This window comes from Pteropus vampyrus, unplaced genomic scaffold, assembly GCF_000151845.1.
Source record: "Pteropus vampyrus isolate Shadow unplaced genomic scaffold, Pvam_2.0 Scaffold528, whole genome shotgun sequence".
In the NCBI taxonomy this organism is placed as follows: domain Eukaryota; kingdom Metazoa; phylum Chordata; class Mammalia; order Chiroptera; family Pteropodidae; genus Pteropus; species Pteropus vampyrus.
In genome coordinates this window covers 1,024,164-1,035,609 of record NW_011889309.1, presented here as the reverse complement: position 1 = coordinate 1,035,609, position 11,446 = coordinate 1,024,164, and the positions used below count along the sequence as shown (strand labels likewise).

The following is an 11,446-nucleotide window of genomic DNA, read 5'->3' as shown; positions in this document are numbered from 1 at the left end:
TTCTCTCTCCTTTGCTTCAATAACATCTTGAACTTTCCCTAATTATAACATTTATGACCCTGACTCATAATTATTTACCTGTGTCTCTCCCATTGGACCATGAACTCTTCTAGGGATATAGAAATTATTCACTTGTAATACCCAGAACTTAGCATAGTGTCTGTTGCAGGGTAAATGTACAATATTAACTGTAATATTTCTACTAGAATTTTCTCTCTTTCTTTTCTACTCATCACCTATTCCTCACCCACAAGAGTTCTTCCTGCACTGGCAGTTTGATCATGCCTTCTATTCTGACTAATCAAACCTCATCTGCTCCCACAAATTTAATCATTCTCCAAACATTAATTATGACCTTTTACCTGGCACTGTTCAAGACCTCACATAGAGTACACATTCCTGATGGTGAGTGTCATTAGTCTGTATGATCTGCTATTTCTGAGAAAACTAGTGAAAATGTTACATGAGTGAAAAAAGGAGGGAAGGGGATAAAAGGAGGGATAGGAATACACATAGGAAAAGAAAAAAGATAAGCCCAGAGGACAATGGGAGAGTTGTAGAGGGAATGCCCAAGATGTTAGTTGTCTTCAAAGTCATTATGAGTTAATAATTCAAGATGGTTACCAAAACATATGCCTAACTAAAAACTACATTGATAATTATTTAATGTTATCAGATCAAGGAAGAAAACAATTCAATTGCCTTTTGCTCTATTAGACCCTACATTTTAGTGGATGGATTAATAAACTAAAATATTTCTATGAGAGAATAACCAAGATAGTGATGTGTCTGGAAGCCATATAATAGAATAAAAAGTCAAAGAAACCGAGAATGTTTATCCTCAAAAAGAAAAAGTTTACTAGGAGAATGTAATGTATATACATATTTTTTATTTTTTTAAATTTATTTATTTAAATTACTTTCAAGTATACAGTACATCAGTTAGACACCTATATAGTTCATAAAACGATCCCCCCACTTGCTCCCTCCCTCCCCTGGCCCTCCGCCTAACCATCATATTAATGCAAACTGCATTCCCTCTGCAGTGCTCCCCATTCCCATGACCAACTATCAACTATTAATTTGTACTTCTTTAACCCTTCACCCCATTCTCCCAGCCCCCCAAACACCTCCCCTCTGTCCATCACCAGATTGTCCACTGAAATTGTGAGTCTGTTTTTGATTAGTTTAAATATTTAAAGAGTTGCATAAATATTATGGGCTAAATTGTACCCCTCCTGCCAAATTTCTATGTTGAAGTCTTAACTCCCAGTTATTTTGGAATGTGACTATATTTGAAGATAAGGTCTTTAAATAAATAATTAAGTTAAAATGAGGTCATTAGGGTGGGTCCTAATTCAAAATGACTACCGTCCTTATAAGAAGAGGAGATTGGGACACATACACACAAAGAAGAAAAAAAGACCACATGGAGACACAGAGAGAAGGTGCCATTGATAAGCCAAGGTAAGAGTCCTCAGAAGAAACAACCCTGCTGACATCTTGATTTCAGACTTGTGGCTTCCAGAACTATGAGAAATTAAATTTCTGTTGTTTAAGCCTCCCAATTTGTGGTGCTTTGTAATGGTAGCCCTGACAAACTGATACAGGGAATTTACCAAATCCACTAGATGGTAGACTTTCTGAGGAAGAATTCTTGTCCTACTTATCTTTGTATACCATCTTGTCATCTAATATGGAGGCAGGAACATGCTGAACAAAAGAACAGGGTTATTCTCTGGGTTAGTATAAGAAAGAACTAAGGCCAACATGTGGAGTGGCTACAGTGAATTGTGGCTCAACTATGGAGTGGGTGGTTTGATGAGGTAGTAAGTTCCCCAGTCATTGGAAGTGTTCACACAGAGGTTGACTGACCACCTGTTAGAACTGTTGCAGAAAAAATAACTGAGTAGGAGGGATCCTAGAAGACCCTAGTAGTCTTTCCCATGGATCTCTGATTCTCTGAAAGAAAGGAGCTTACTAAACACCCAGATGATTAACTAGGAATGATTCCTTTCCAATACCATGCAGAGATGGCCAAAGCCTAAGATGCCTGTCTTTTATAGGCTGTGAAAGTCACAGGGCTAGTGGGACTTCTGAAACATTTATTCATGTGTGACTTTTGATGTATCCTTGTATGTAGTGTGTGAACAAATCTATTCTCATTAGGTTCAGTGTTTCAGAACAAAGGCAAAATGAATGGACAAGTATGAGTGCAGGATGGCATGACCTTGATGTGGCAGCAGTAAAATTTATGTGAAATGAAATCTTCCAACCTGTTAACTTAGGTGTGGCTGGCTTGAAAAATCTGAATGCCACCTTATTTCTCACAGAGGGTATGCAGAGGGCTCTGAGCTTTCTTGTTTATTATTCGTTTTTCAGGAGACACTATGATGCTGGGTAGTATGGCTTCTTGAGTATTGTTAACACAATCCTACTTGCAAATCAGAGGTATGAATTGCCATCCTAGTGGATTTGGATCTGCTGTCTGTGTAGATGCTGTCTTCTATATAATTAAGCTAATTAGAAATTAGACACTTGAAACTTAAGGATGTAGATTTAGGTGTGGGGATTCAGGAACAAGGAAGAGAGCAGGGGAAGAGGAGAAAGAAGGTGGCACAGGTCAGGGGCAAAGTAGTATGACAATCTGCCTAGGCCATGTGGCTGACAACTTGCCTGACGCTTGTTTTGACTTCTCTAACTGCACAAGTGGTGCATGCAGATGACTTTACATCTCATAGCAAAATGTGCTACAGCAACGTGCTAAGCAAATGCAAACAAAAATATGCTTTTCCCACTCCAAACAAATCTCTCACACATCACGATGATCCATGGCATGGCGAGAGACAGGAGACAGAGACCACCAGGAACCAGATTTGTTCATTGTTTAACTTAGTCTCTGGGATCAATATATATGTTCTGGGAGATCAACTTCAGCTGCAATGGATTACTTGCTATTATTTGGACGTAGAATGCACTTTGATTTCACTCATTTATGCATGCATGAAAGTATTATTCATCCAATTCACTCGACATTTATTGTGAATCTACTGTGAACCTGGGCATAGCCAGGCACTAAAGAAGGCACTGTGAAGGATATGGAGATAAGCCATATGCATATCTTATCCTTGAGAGTTCATAATTTCTCTGCTTTCTCTCATGTGTGTCCCTCAGCCCATAATGTACTTCACTCTACTTTCTTTCTACAGAAATCCTTCCCATTCCTTAAGGGCCAGCTTAGAGCTTTTTTTTTTTTTTTTCTTGTCTTTATCATTCCTCCCCACAGTGAGAATTAATCACCCTTTTTTTACCCAATGCTCCAAGAGGACAGTGATTCTACTCTGAATTTGCACAGTAGGTATTGGACAAAAGTGCCTGCTGTCCCATTATTTTTCTTGCCTTTATTTTCCCCACTTCCCAAAACTTGTAAGACCAGATCTTTCCTAGTTCTGGGAAAATTCTAACAGGAGGAAGAAGTGTATTAGTGACCTAAATCTCATAAAATGGAGCATTATAATTAAGTTTACAATTTTTGCATTGAAAATATATTTTGAGTCAAACATAGCTGTAGGGCTACAGTGTGCCTGTCTCAAAACTTCTTATCAAACTAGAATAATAACAAGGAATCATTCTACTTTTTCCTCCAGGATAGTATAGTATGGTAGCTAAGAGTGTGAAATTTGAGTCCAGATTTGGCTGGCTTCAAGTACTGGATTTATCATTTATTAAATGTGTTACTTTGGTGAAGTTATTTAATATTTGTGCCTACATTTCTCCATTTTTATAATGGGGATAATAATAGGACATGTTTTATTGGATTGGCATGAGGATTAAATATGTTAATATATGCAATTACTTGGAACACTGTATGGTACTTAACACATGTTCAAAAGATGCTATTTACTTGCTATTCTCCAAATGAAATATTTTCTACCTGGAGTTTACTGTGGTACTGTTTTGTACTGTTGATGGTTCTTTCTAATCAGATTTATGTTCTAAATGTTCTAAGGTTCAATTTTACATAAAGTCACTGTTGAGAATAGATACTTCAAATTTTTGTAGTTTTTGAAGAGTGAGTCATTTGGAGATAGATTTTAAAACTTGAGTTTTAATATTTTTACTTCTATTGAATGTCTTACATGGAAGAAATTACTCAAACTTTCTAATCTTCTATTTCATTAACTTAAAAAGGAGAGATAATCATACATCCCTCACAAGATTGCTGTGATAATAAAATGAGTGTTGTGAGATTGAGTTAAGTAAATAACATATGGAAGTGTCTAGCATCCTATGTGACAGTCTTAATAAATGTTCATTTCATTCTTATAATTAAACAAAAAAAGGCCTTCATGGCCACTGAATCTGTTATACCTGAGATGAGCCCTGAATATTTTGGTAGTGTTGAAAGACAATAACTTACATAGTGGCTTTTAATGACTTTGTGATCACTCTACCACACGCGCGCGCACACACACACAGATCTAGATCTAAATATCAAATCATTTAATCTCCACAATAGCCCTACGCTGTAGTATTATTATACTCTCTTTCCCTAGATAAGGAAGCAGATGATGGCTGCTTCTCAGGCTGGGCTGCTGTTTTGGGTCTGCTCCTCTGTCTTTTCACACACCTATTCTGTTAGCTTTTCTGTGTTCCTTGAGGACTGAGTCTTGTCCCCAAAGCCCAGTTGGTGGCAGGCCTCTGCTGTTGCATCACTCACCTCGTAAATATTTATCTGGGGTACACACTGTGTGTTGGGCTTTTGTGTTGAATGGGCTCATCTCATGATCTCATCCTTTGCCCTGCTCTCCTTCCAAATGACAATTGGGCTGCAGCTTTGGTGCTAAGAATTGTTTGAACCATGCTCTGTGATCACATTATCTTGGCCAGTCTGGTTATCTTCTTCTGAGCCTACCTCTACCACCAAATTTGTCCCCCTCCTGTGTTTTCTACCTTAAAGAACATGCCTTTTTCCAGACCTGGTCCCTCTTGGCCTTTGAGAATCATGTTGCTTGCTGAGTTCACAGAAAATTTCAGTTCCTATGGGTCAACTGCCTAAATGTCAGCATTGTCTCTTCCAGGTGCTGAGGTTCTATTTTGTGAATTAGAAGTGACCAAAGTCATTGCAAGGTCCTTAATTCCAGGAATAAAACTATACTCAAAAGATATTCACGTAAAGAAGATGTGCATTATGTTTGGGAAACAAATGATGCTGGAAATAGTGCAGGAAATAAGAGAGCTTTGCATCTGGGTTCCTCAGGAGACTCTGCAATTGCCCTGGAACTGGAAAATATGGCAGTGACATGCTGGGATGCCACCTTTTGGCTAACGAACGCAATTGTCAGGTGACAGAGGAACCCTGACCAACTGACATTGATTCTTGGTACAGAAGCAAGCACTGCAGAAGTCATCCAGGAGAGAGACAAATGACCGATGTGCTGTATGGTGAAGATTTTATGTATTTAGTGACCAAAATCTTGTTGCTTTTGAAAAAAGAAATCCACAGTTCTTTTTTAGAGTTGCCAGTTTAAGTAATAATCAATATAGGGAGAGATGGGGTTATTTTCTAAATGAAATAAGAGGTGAGCAAGGGTTAGCAACTTGGACAAAATGGTGGCAGGTATGAAGTGACAAGTGGTGTTTGTCTTCGGCATCCAGCTAAGCAGACTTTTGCCAAGGCCCTCACCTTTGGCCTCTATAGAAGCATTCTTACTGGGTCAGAGCAAAGAGCAACTTCCTGACCATTTATTCCATGGTCTCTTGGCTCATGAAGAAAGGCCAATTAGATCCAATTGTGTTGGAAGTGGGAGAGTAAATTTCCTCTATTCTACTGACCCTTGGAGTGACTCTATCTGTCCTGAAGGCCACAGGAGTAAAGGCGGGGGGCGCTATTCTCCACCTTATTTGTCCAAACTTCTCCCTGAATGCAGTGATTGGTTCTGGTCCTTAGCCTTATAATCTCAGGTTTCTCTGATCTAAGGGTTTGACAATGCCCTTATGTCTCCCTCAAATATAGAAAATTACTCAATTTTTATTTCAGAAGGTGGATGTTTGGAGGGAGGAGATAAAATATAAATACTAGTTACTGGTCCACTGTCTGTTTTGTTTTAGAAATAGCTTTTATATTGGTAAAGGATGTCAAATCATTCCCACCTGTCATCATCCATTTCCCAGAGCCTTCCTTTTGCTTACCACGTGATACAGTGAATTAATTTATAAGTGGTATTTCAGGTAAATGCTGAAATCTAACTGATAGGATTCTTCCAGAAAGTTCCAACTAGTTTAAAATCTAACAAGGTTGCTAAATGTTAAGGATCCAAAAGTACCCAAAAGATTATTCATCATTCCAGAGATTAAAATCAATGTGCTTAAAACACACACACACACACACACACACACACACACACACACACACACAGAGAGAGAGAGAGAGAGAGAGAGAGAGAGAGAGAGAGAGAGAGAGAGAGAGAGAGAGAGAGAGAGAGAGAGAGAGAAAGCCAGCTCTCTTTGCAAACAGGGCATTGGGAAACAAATATAATTGTGTTCTTTCTCTCTATATCCAGGAACTTTGGCTGCTACTGTGCTACATCAGGTATGTAATAAAAGACAAAAGACAAGGAATCGAAACAGAAGAGAGGACCTTGAGTAACTGTAGTTTTTATGTTAGGGAGAATGTGAGAGAGAAAAGAAGCATTGTATCTTGGATTAACAGGACTGCAGGATTTCATTAATGACAGCCCAGCTTTTTAGCAAAGGAAGACAGTTAGTGCAGTAAAAGAGAACATGACCAGAATGTGCTCTGCTAATTGGAAATGTATATTATCTTCAGGCGATGTGTGTAGGGCAGGGAGGGGGACTAGGGAGGATGGGAAGAAACACATATTGAGAGCTGGCAGGGGAGAACTAGACCTAGGGTGCCCCAGGTTTGGCTGTACCAATGGGATAGTTAAAGGGTCTTTTCTTGTAGATAGGAATGCTATTGCCCAGAGCCCTCCCACCCCCACTCCCTTTTAATTCAGTGGCTATGTAGGGGCTTCTTTGATGGTGGCTTTGAAGTTGGTGGCTTTGAGATTACTCTTCCTCTGTGACCTTGACCACCAGCCATGAGGTTAGTGGGGAAGGGGAGGGGTGGAGGAAGGAGCTAGAGTTGGAAAAAGAAAAGGATGGAGAGAGGAGGGGAAGGAAAGGCTGCCCTAAGACATTTTTGCAGCATTCCACGACTTTTCTGATCACTGTGCAAAGTTGAAATATGATTGCAGCCTTTGCACCAGGAAGGAAAGAAACCATTTAAATGAAAAATTAGCTGCCTTAGCAGGTCAAGCACATAGTTACATTAATGTCGTGTAGAACAATAAATCAACTTCGATCTCCAATTGAAGAAATGCTAATTTAGCTCAACGATTCACTGATTGTACTTTCCTCTGATAGAAATCTTTTCTTTTATTTAATGCGAAGCCGTGATTTGACAGCCTCCTCTAATGGTGCTTGCAGACTCTCAGCATTTCAGTGGAATTCTGATCATGGTTTTAATATTCCGTGCAGCTCTGCCCCCTCTGATTTCACGCTCACACATTAACGAGAGCTGACACTGGAGATTAGACGCAGACAGCTGGAATGCCAGGTCTTTGTTGCAGTATGGACAGGAGCCAACGTCGTTCAACCACAGCCAAGAGGGACCTGGGAAAGTCTTCTTAAGAAGGAGGGGAAGGCAGGGTGGGGGCTTGAGTTCTGGTGGGAGCGGGGGATGGGGACAGAAAGAAAGGCAAGGTAGTTTCTGAAGGGCATAGGAAAGGAGTTATTTGCAAAAACCCCTTTTGTCTCTGAAATTCACATTTGAATCAATTCTGATTTATTCAGAGGAAATGGATCATTCCAGGGAAATCCCAAATTGGTTGCAGTGTTTTTTCTGTAAACTCCGAAAACCCAAGTGTGATGCTGAAAATGGAAATGTCTCCCAGCTTCAGCTGCTCACTGGCTTGTCTAAGAAACAATGGTGATTACAAGCTGGAGGAAGAATGCATGCACAAGGAAATGTGTTCTCCCCTTTGCCTTTAAAACATCATTTAGTTCCAGGTGAATAGATGGGGAAATAAAACCAGATTTATGAGCCAGGGCTGCCTGCTCGACTAGTGACTACCCAGGCAAGAAAGGAAGTCTCATAGTCTAACTGCCTTGATCCTAATAAATTGTTTCCTGATACCAGAAATAAAGTAAAGATCTACAGTTTCATCTAAACCATGAAGCAACTCCTGTTCAGATGGTGACCATAGTGCAAAAGAAAAGGCAGGGTGTTGCCTGAAACAGTGGCGCAACTTTCTCAAAAAGAAAATGACAGATGATTGGAGTTGCAAAGATGGCACATTATACTATGTCAAAAAAAAAATTGTTTCTGCTCCTGGGGGAAACAAATTGAGTAGAAATAACAAATGTACTTCTTGCTAACTGTATCATTAACAATAATTATACTTTGCATTTTTAGGGGATATCAAGATACTAGAACCCTTCATAAATATTCATAGAGAAAAGTTGAAGAAGAGAGGCAAATGTACCCATTCTCAATGAAGGATGCGTGGATGGAGGAACTGATGCCCAGGGCCTAGCAGGGGCTACTTGAAATTAAATAGAAAACAAATTACAAGGTTGCATGCTGCAGCTGTCATAAAGCTATCCAGGCTTTAATTTGAAGCTCAGATGAACTGAATTATCTTATATCACTTTGGCCTATGCTTACTTGCCCTTTTTCCTGGGCTTGGTTGGACCACTTCACTGACATAGGTTTAGTTATTCAGCTAGTATTTCTTGAGCACTGAACTAAGCGACATTTTGATTTAAAAGGAAGTATGAGTTTGGACCCTTATATTATAATATATATAATGTAATATGTATATTATGTAATATGTATATCATTAATATTTTTATAAGAATGTGGAGGTCATATCACAGTAGTTAAAAGTATACCTTATAACATTGCATGTATCAGAGAAATTAAGAATATGTCAGAGAAATTTGCACATGAATCTCAGTTCTATTACTGGCTTTGTGACCTTTAGCAAGTTACTAAACTTCTCTCTAAACCTCAATTTTCTTGTCTGTAAAATGGGGAATATAATAAAACAATCTATAGCTCAGTGCCTGACTCACGATGAGCACTCAATAAGTGCTAACTATTATTGTTGTTGTTATTTTCATGTAGTTATTGGGAGGGTTCGATGAGAATACATATATACACACACGGGCCTTTACTGAGTTAGCTTAAAGAGTTGTGTGGGTTTTTTCGGTTGTTTGTTTTTTAAGTCTGTTCCAAGGGCTTATAACCCATGGCAGGTTTTCAGTGGTCACAGGTAGCATCCTCCATAGTTACTTTACTTGCAATTGGTAATAAATGGCTTTGACCAAAGAGGAGAGCAAATTAACTGAATAGAATGCTTAAATGCCTAAAGATGTGGGAGAATACTTCTGGGAGTTAGATAGCATTGATCATATCAGTAAGAATATTGCACATATAGTATATACTGGAAGGCAAAAATGCCTGGGGTGGTTTTGTTTATAACTCATTGCTTTGCCTCTGTGACATGTAGCCAAGAGAATCATTTATGCCAACGCACTGTCATTGAAATAGTATATCTATTTGTTCAGTGTGCAGAGAAAAATTTCCTGACCTTGTGTATCTACTCGGAGTAGGAGCACCTAGTAACATCTAAATAAAATGTAGAAGACTGCAATTGTCTTCTTGGATCTGAATTATCTAGTGGCTTCAGAATGTTTTAACCATTCTGAATAGTCATAATAATAACATTTCTCAGACTGACTCTCAATCTTAGTTTTGTACTGCATAGCAATTTCAGGTATGTTACAAGTATAGCATTTGTGACAAATTTGCTCAAGTTTGAAGAAAATAATTGGAAAAATATTAAGGAGGTTATCCCTATAATGTTACCCTCATCATCTCCTTTCCAATATACTTTATAGAGTGAGCAAGAAAGAAGAGGCTACAGAGAATTAGAAAATCTCTGAAAAACTCCTGTAGAATGTGCCATATATGCTAAGTTATGTTAATGTCCTGTGTGTCCCAACAGAAAAAAAGTTGAGAACTACTATACTGGAAAATGACATTTTATGTAAACACTGGCATGTCACGTATGTAATTCCAGCAGAGTTTAGTTATTGTGAGATGAGAAAAGACTGAATAATAATGTAGCCTTTCTGTAACTGACTTTCAAGTTAAATTCCTTAAAACCGGTGTCTTCTGTAGGATCCAAAAGAATGGATACATCAAAGTAGTCTATTTATTTGTCTCATTATTGTTTAATTTTATTACCTCTATTAGGCGTGAATATTTTCCCACTGCTTCAGTTTGTCTCTGAGCAGTTCCTGGGATTATTGGGGACTATAGTAGAGGTCATGGAGGCCATGAGTACAAGGAATCAAAATTCGTTGAACACCTATGATATATTGTATGTGTGTGTGTGTGTGTGTGTGTGTGTGTGTGTGTGTGTGTGTGTGTGTGTGTGTGTGTATTAATCCTCAGGATAATCCTGCAAAGTTTTATCCCCTCTTCACAAATGAGGACTTTGATAAGCAAAGATAGCTAACTAATTAGCCCCCTAAAGTCAAACTCTACAAATAATAGGGAGTTAATTTGAATACAAATCTTTCTGAATCCCCAAATCCTTGCTTTTTTTCTGAGTGTCTACCTTTCACAGGATTACTAAGCATGGTAGGATGTATAAATTTTTAGTGGTGCCCCAGTAGGACATATGGGTAAGATTGGGCCCAGTCTAAAATTTGGAGTCTTGGGACCAATTTAAATAATCAGAGCAAAGTAGGGCTCATCCATGACAGCATTTATCCAAATTTAATAGTTGAACCATGTGAAATTACCAATGTTTGGCCATTTTTTATCAATAAAAATGGAAACTTCATATAATTCAAACTAATAAAAGTAGGACAATCAGTGCTAAGAATACTTAATATATTTTTCTCATTTTCTCTGGCTATTAAAATGGAAACAGAGAAAGGTCATTCACTTTGGCTCCTGAAGTTGAGCATTCTATGGCTCTAAGACATCTAAATGGGGCAGCTCATCTCGAGACTTGTGACACCTGCAGACACCAGCTTTCCACAATGAGAAAGAAGGGAAGAGGTGACCTGTAGCCTTCCAATGCCTCTACAGGCTCTGGTCTATGAGACAGTCTCTCTGCAATTGTCTGGTTCTCCAGACTTGTGCTCCCCAATGAAGACTGGTTACCATTGTTATAGGTTGAATTGTGCACCACAAAAAGATATGTTGAAATTCTATCCTCTAATACTTCAGAATGTGACCTTATTTGGAAATAGGGTTTTTGCAGATGTAATTAGTTAAGATGAAGTCGTACTGGAATAGAGTGCACATAGAGAAAACATGGCCATGTGACAACAGAGGCAGAGACTAGAGTGAGGCATCTGC

At 38.7% G+C, this 11,446-nt stretch overlaps 1 long non-coding RNA gene across 9 annotated transcripts; it reads left to right on the top strand.

Moving 5' to 3' along the window:
- The first annotated feature begins 1,377 nt into the window (after positions 1-1,377).
- On the top strand, positions 1,378-9,722 carry LOC111733124. Of its 9 annotated transcripts, none has more exons than XR_002777849.1 (4): positions 1,378-1,467; positions 5,082-5,440; positions 6,564-6,592; positions 7,543-9,722. It is a non-coding gene; the product is annotated as an uncharacterized LOC111733124 (long non-coding RNA). The 9 variants fall into 9 exon arrangements; XR_002777846.1 differs by having other exon boundaries at positions 7,456-9,722; XR_002777847.1 differs by having other exon boundaries at positions 5,082-5,445; positions 7,456-9,722.
- Positions 9,723-11,446: the final 1,724 nt, after the last annotated feature.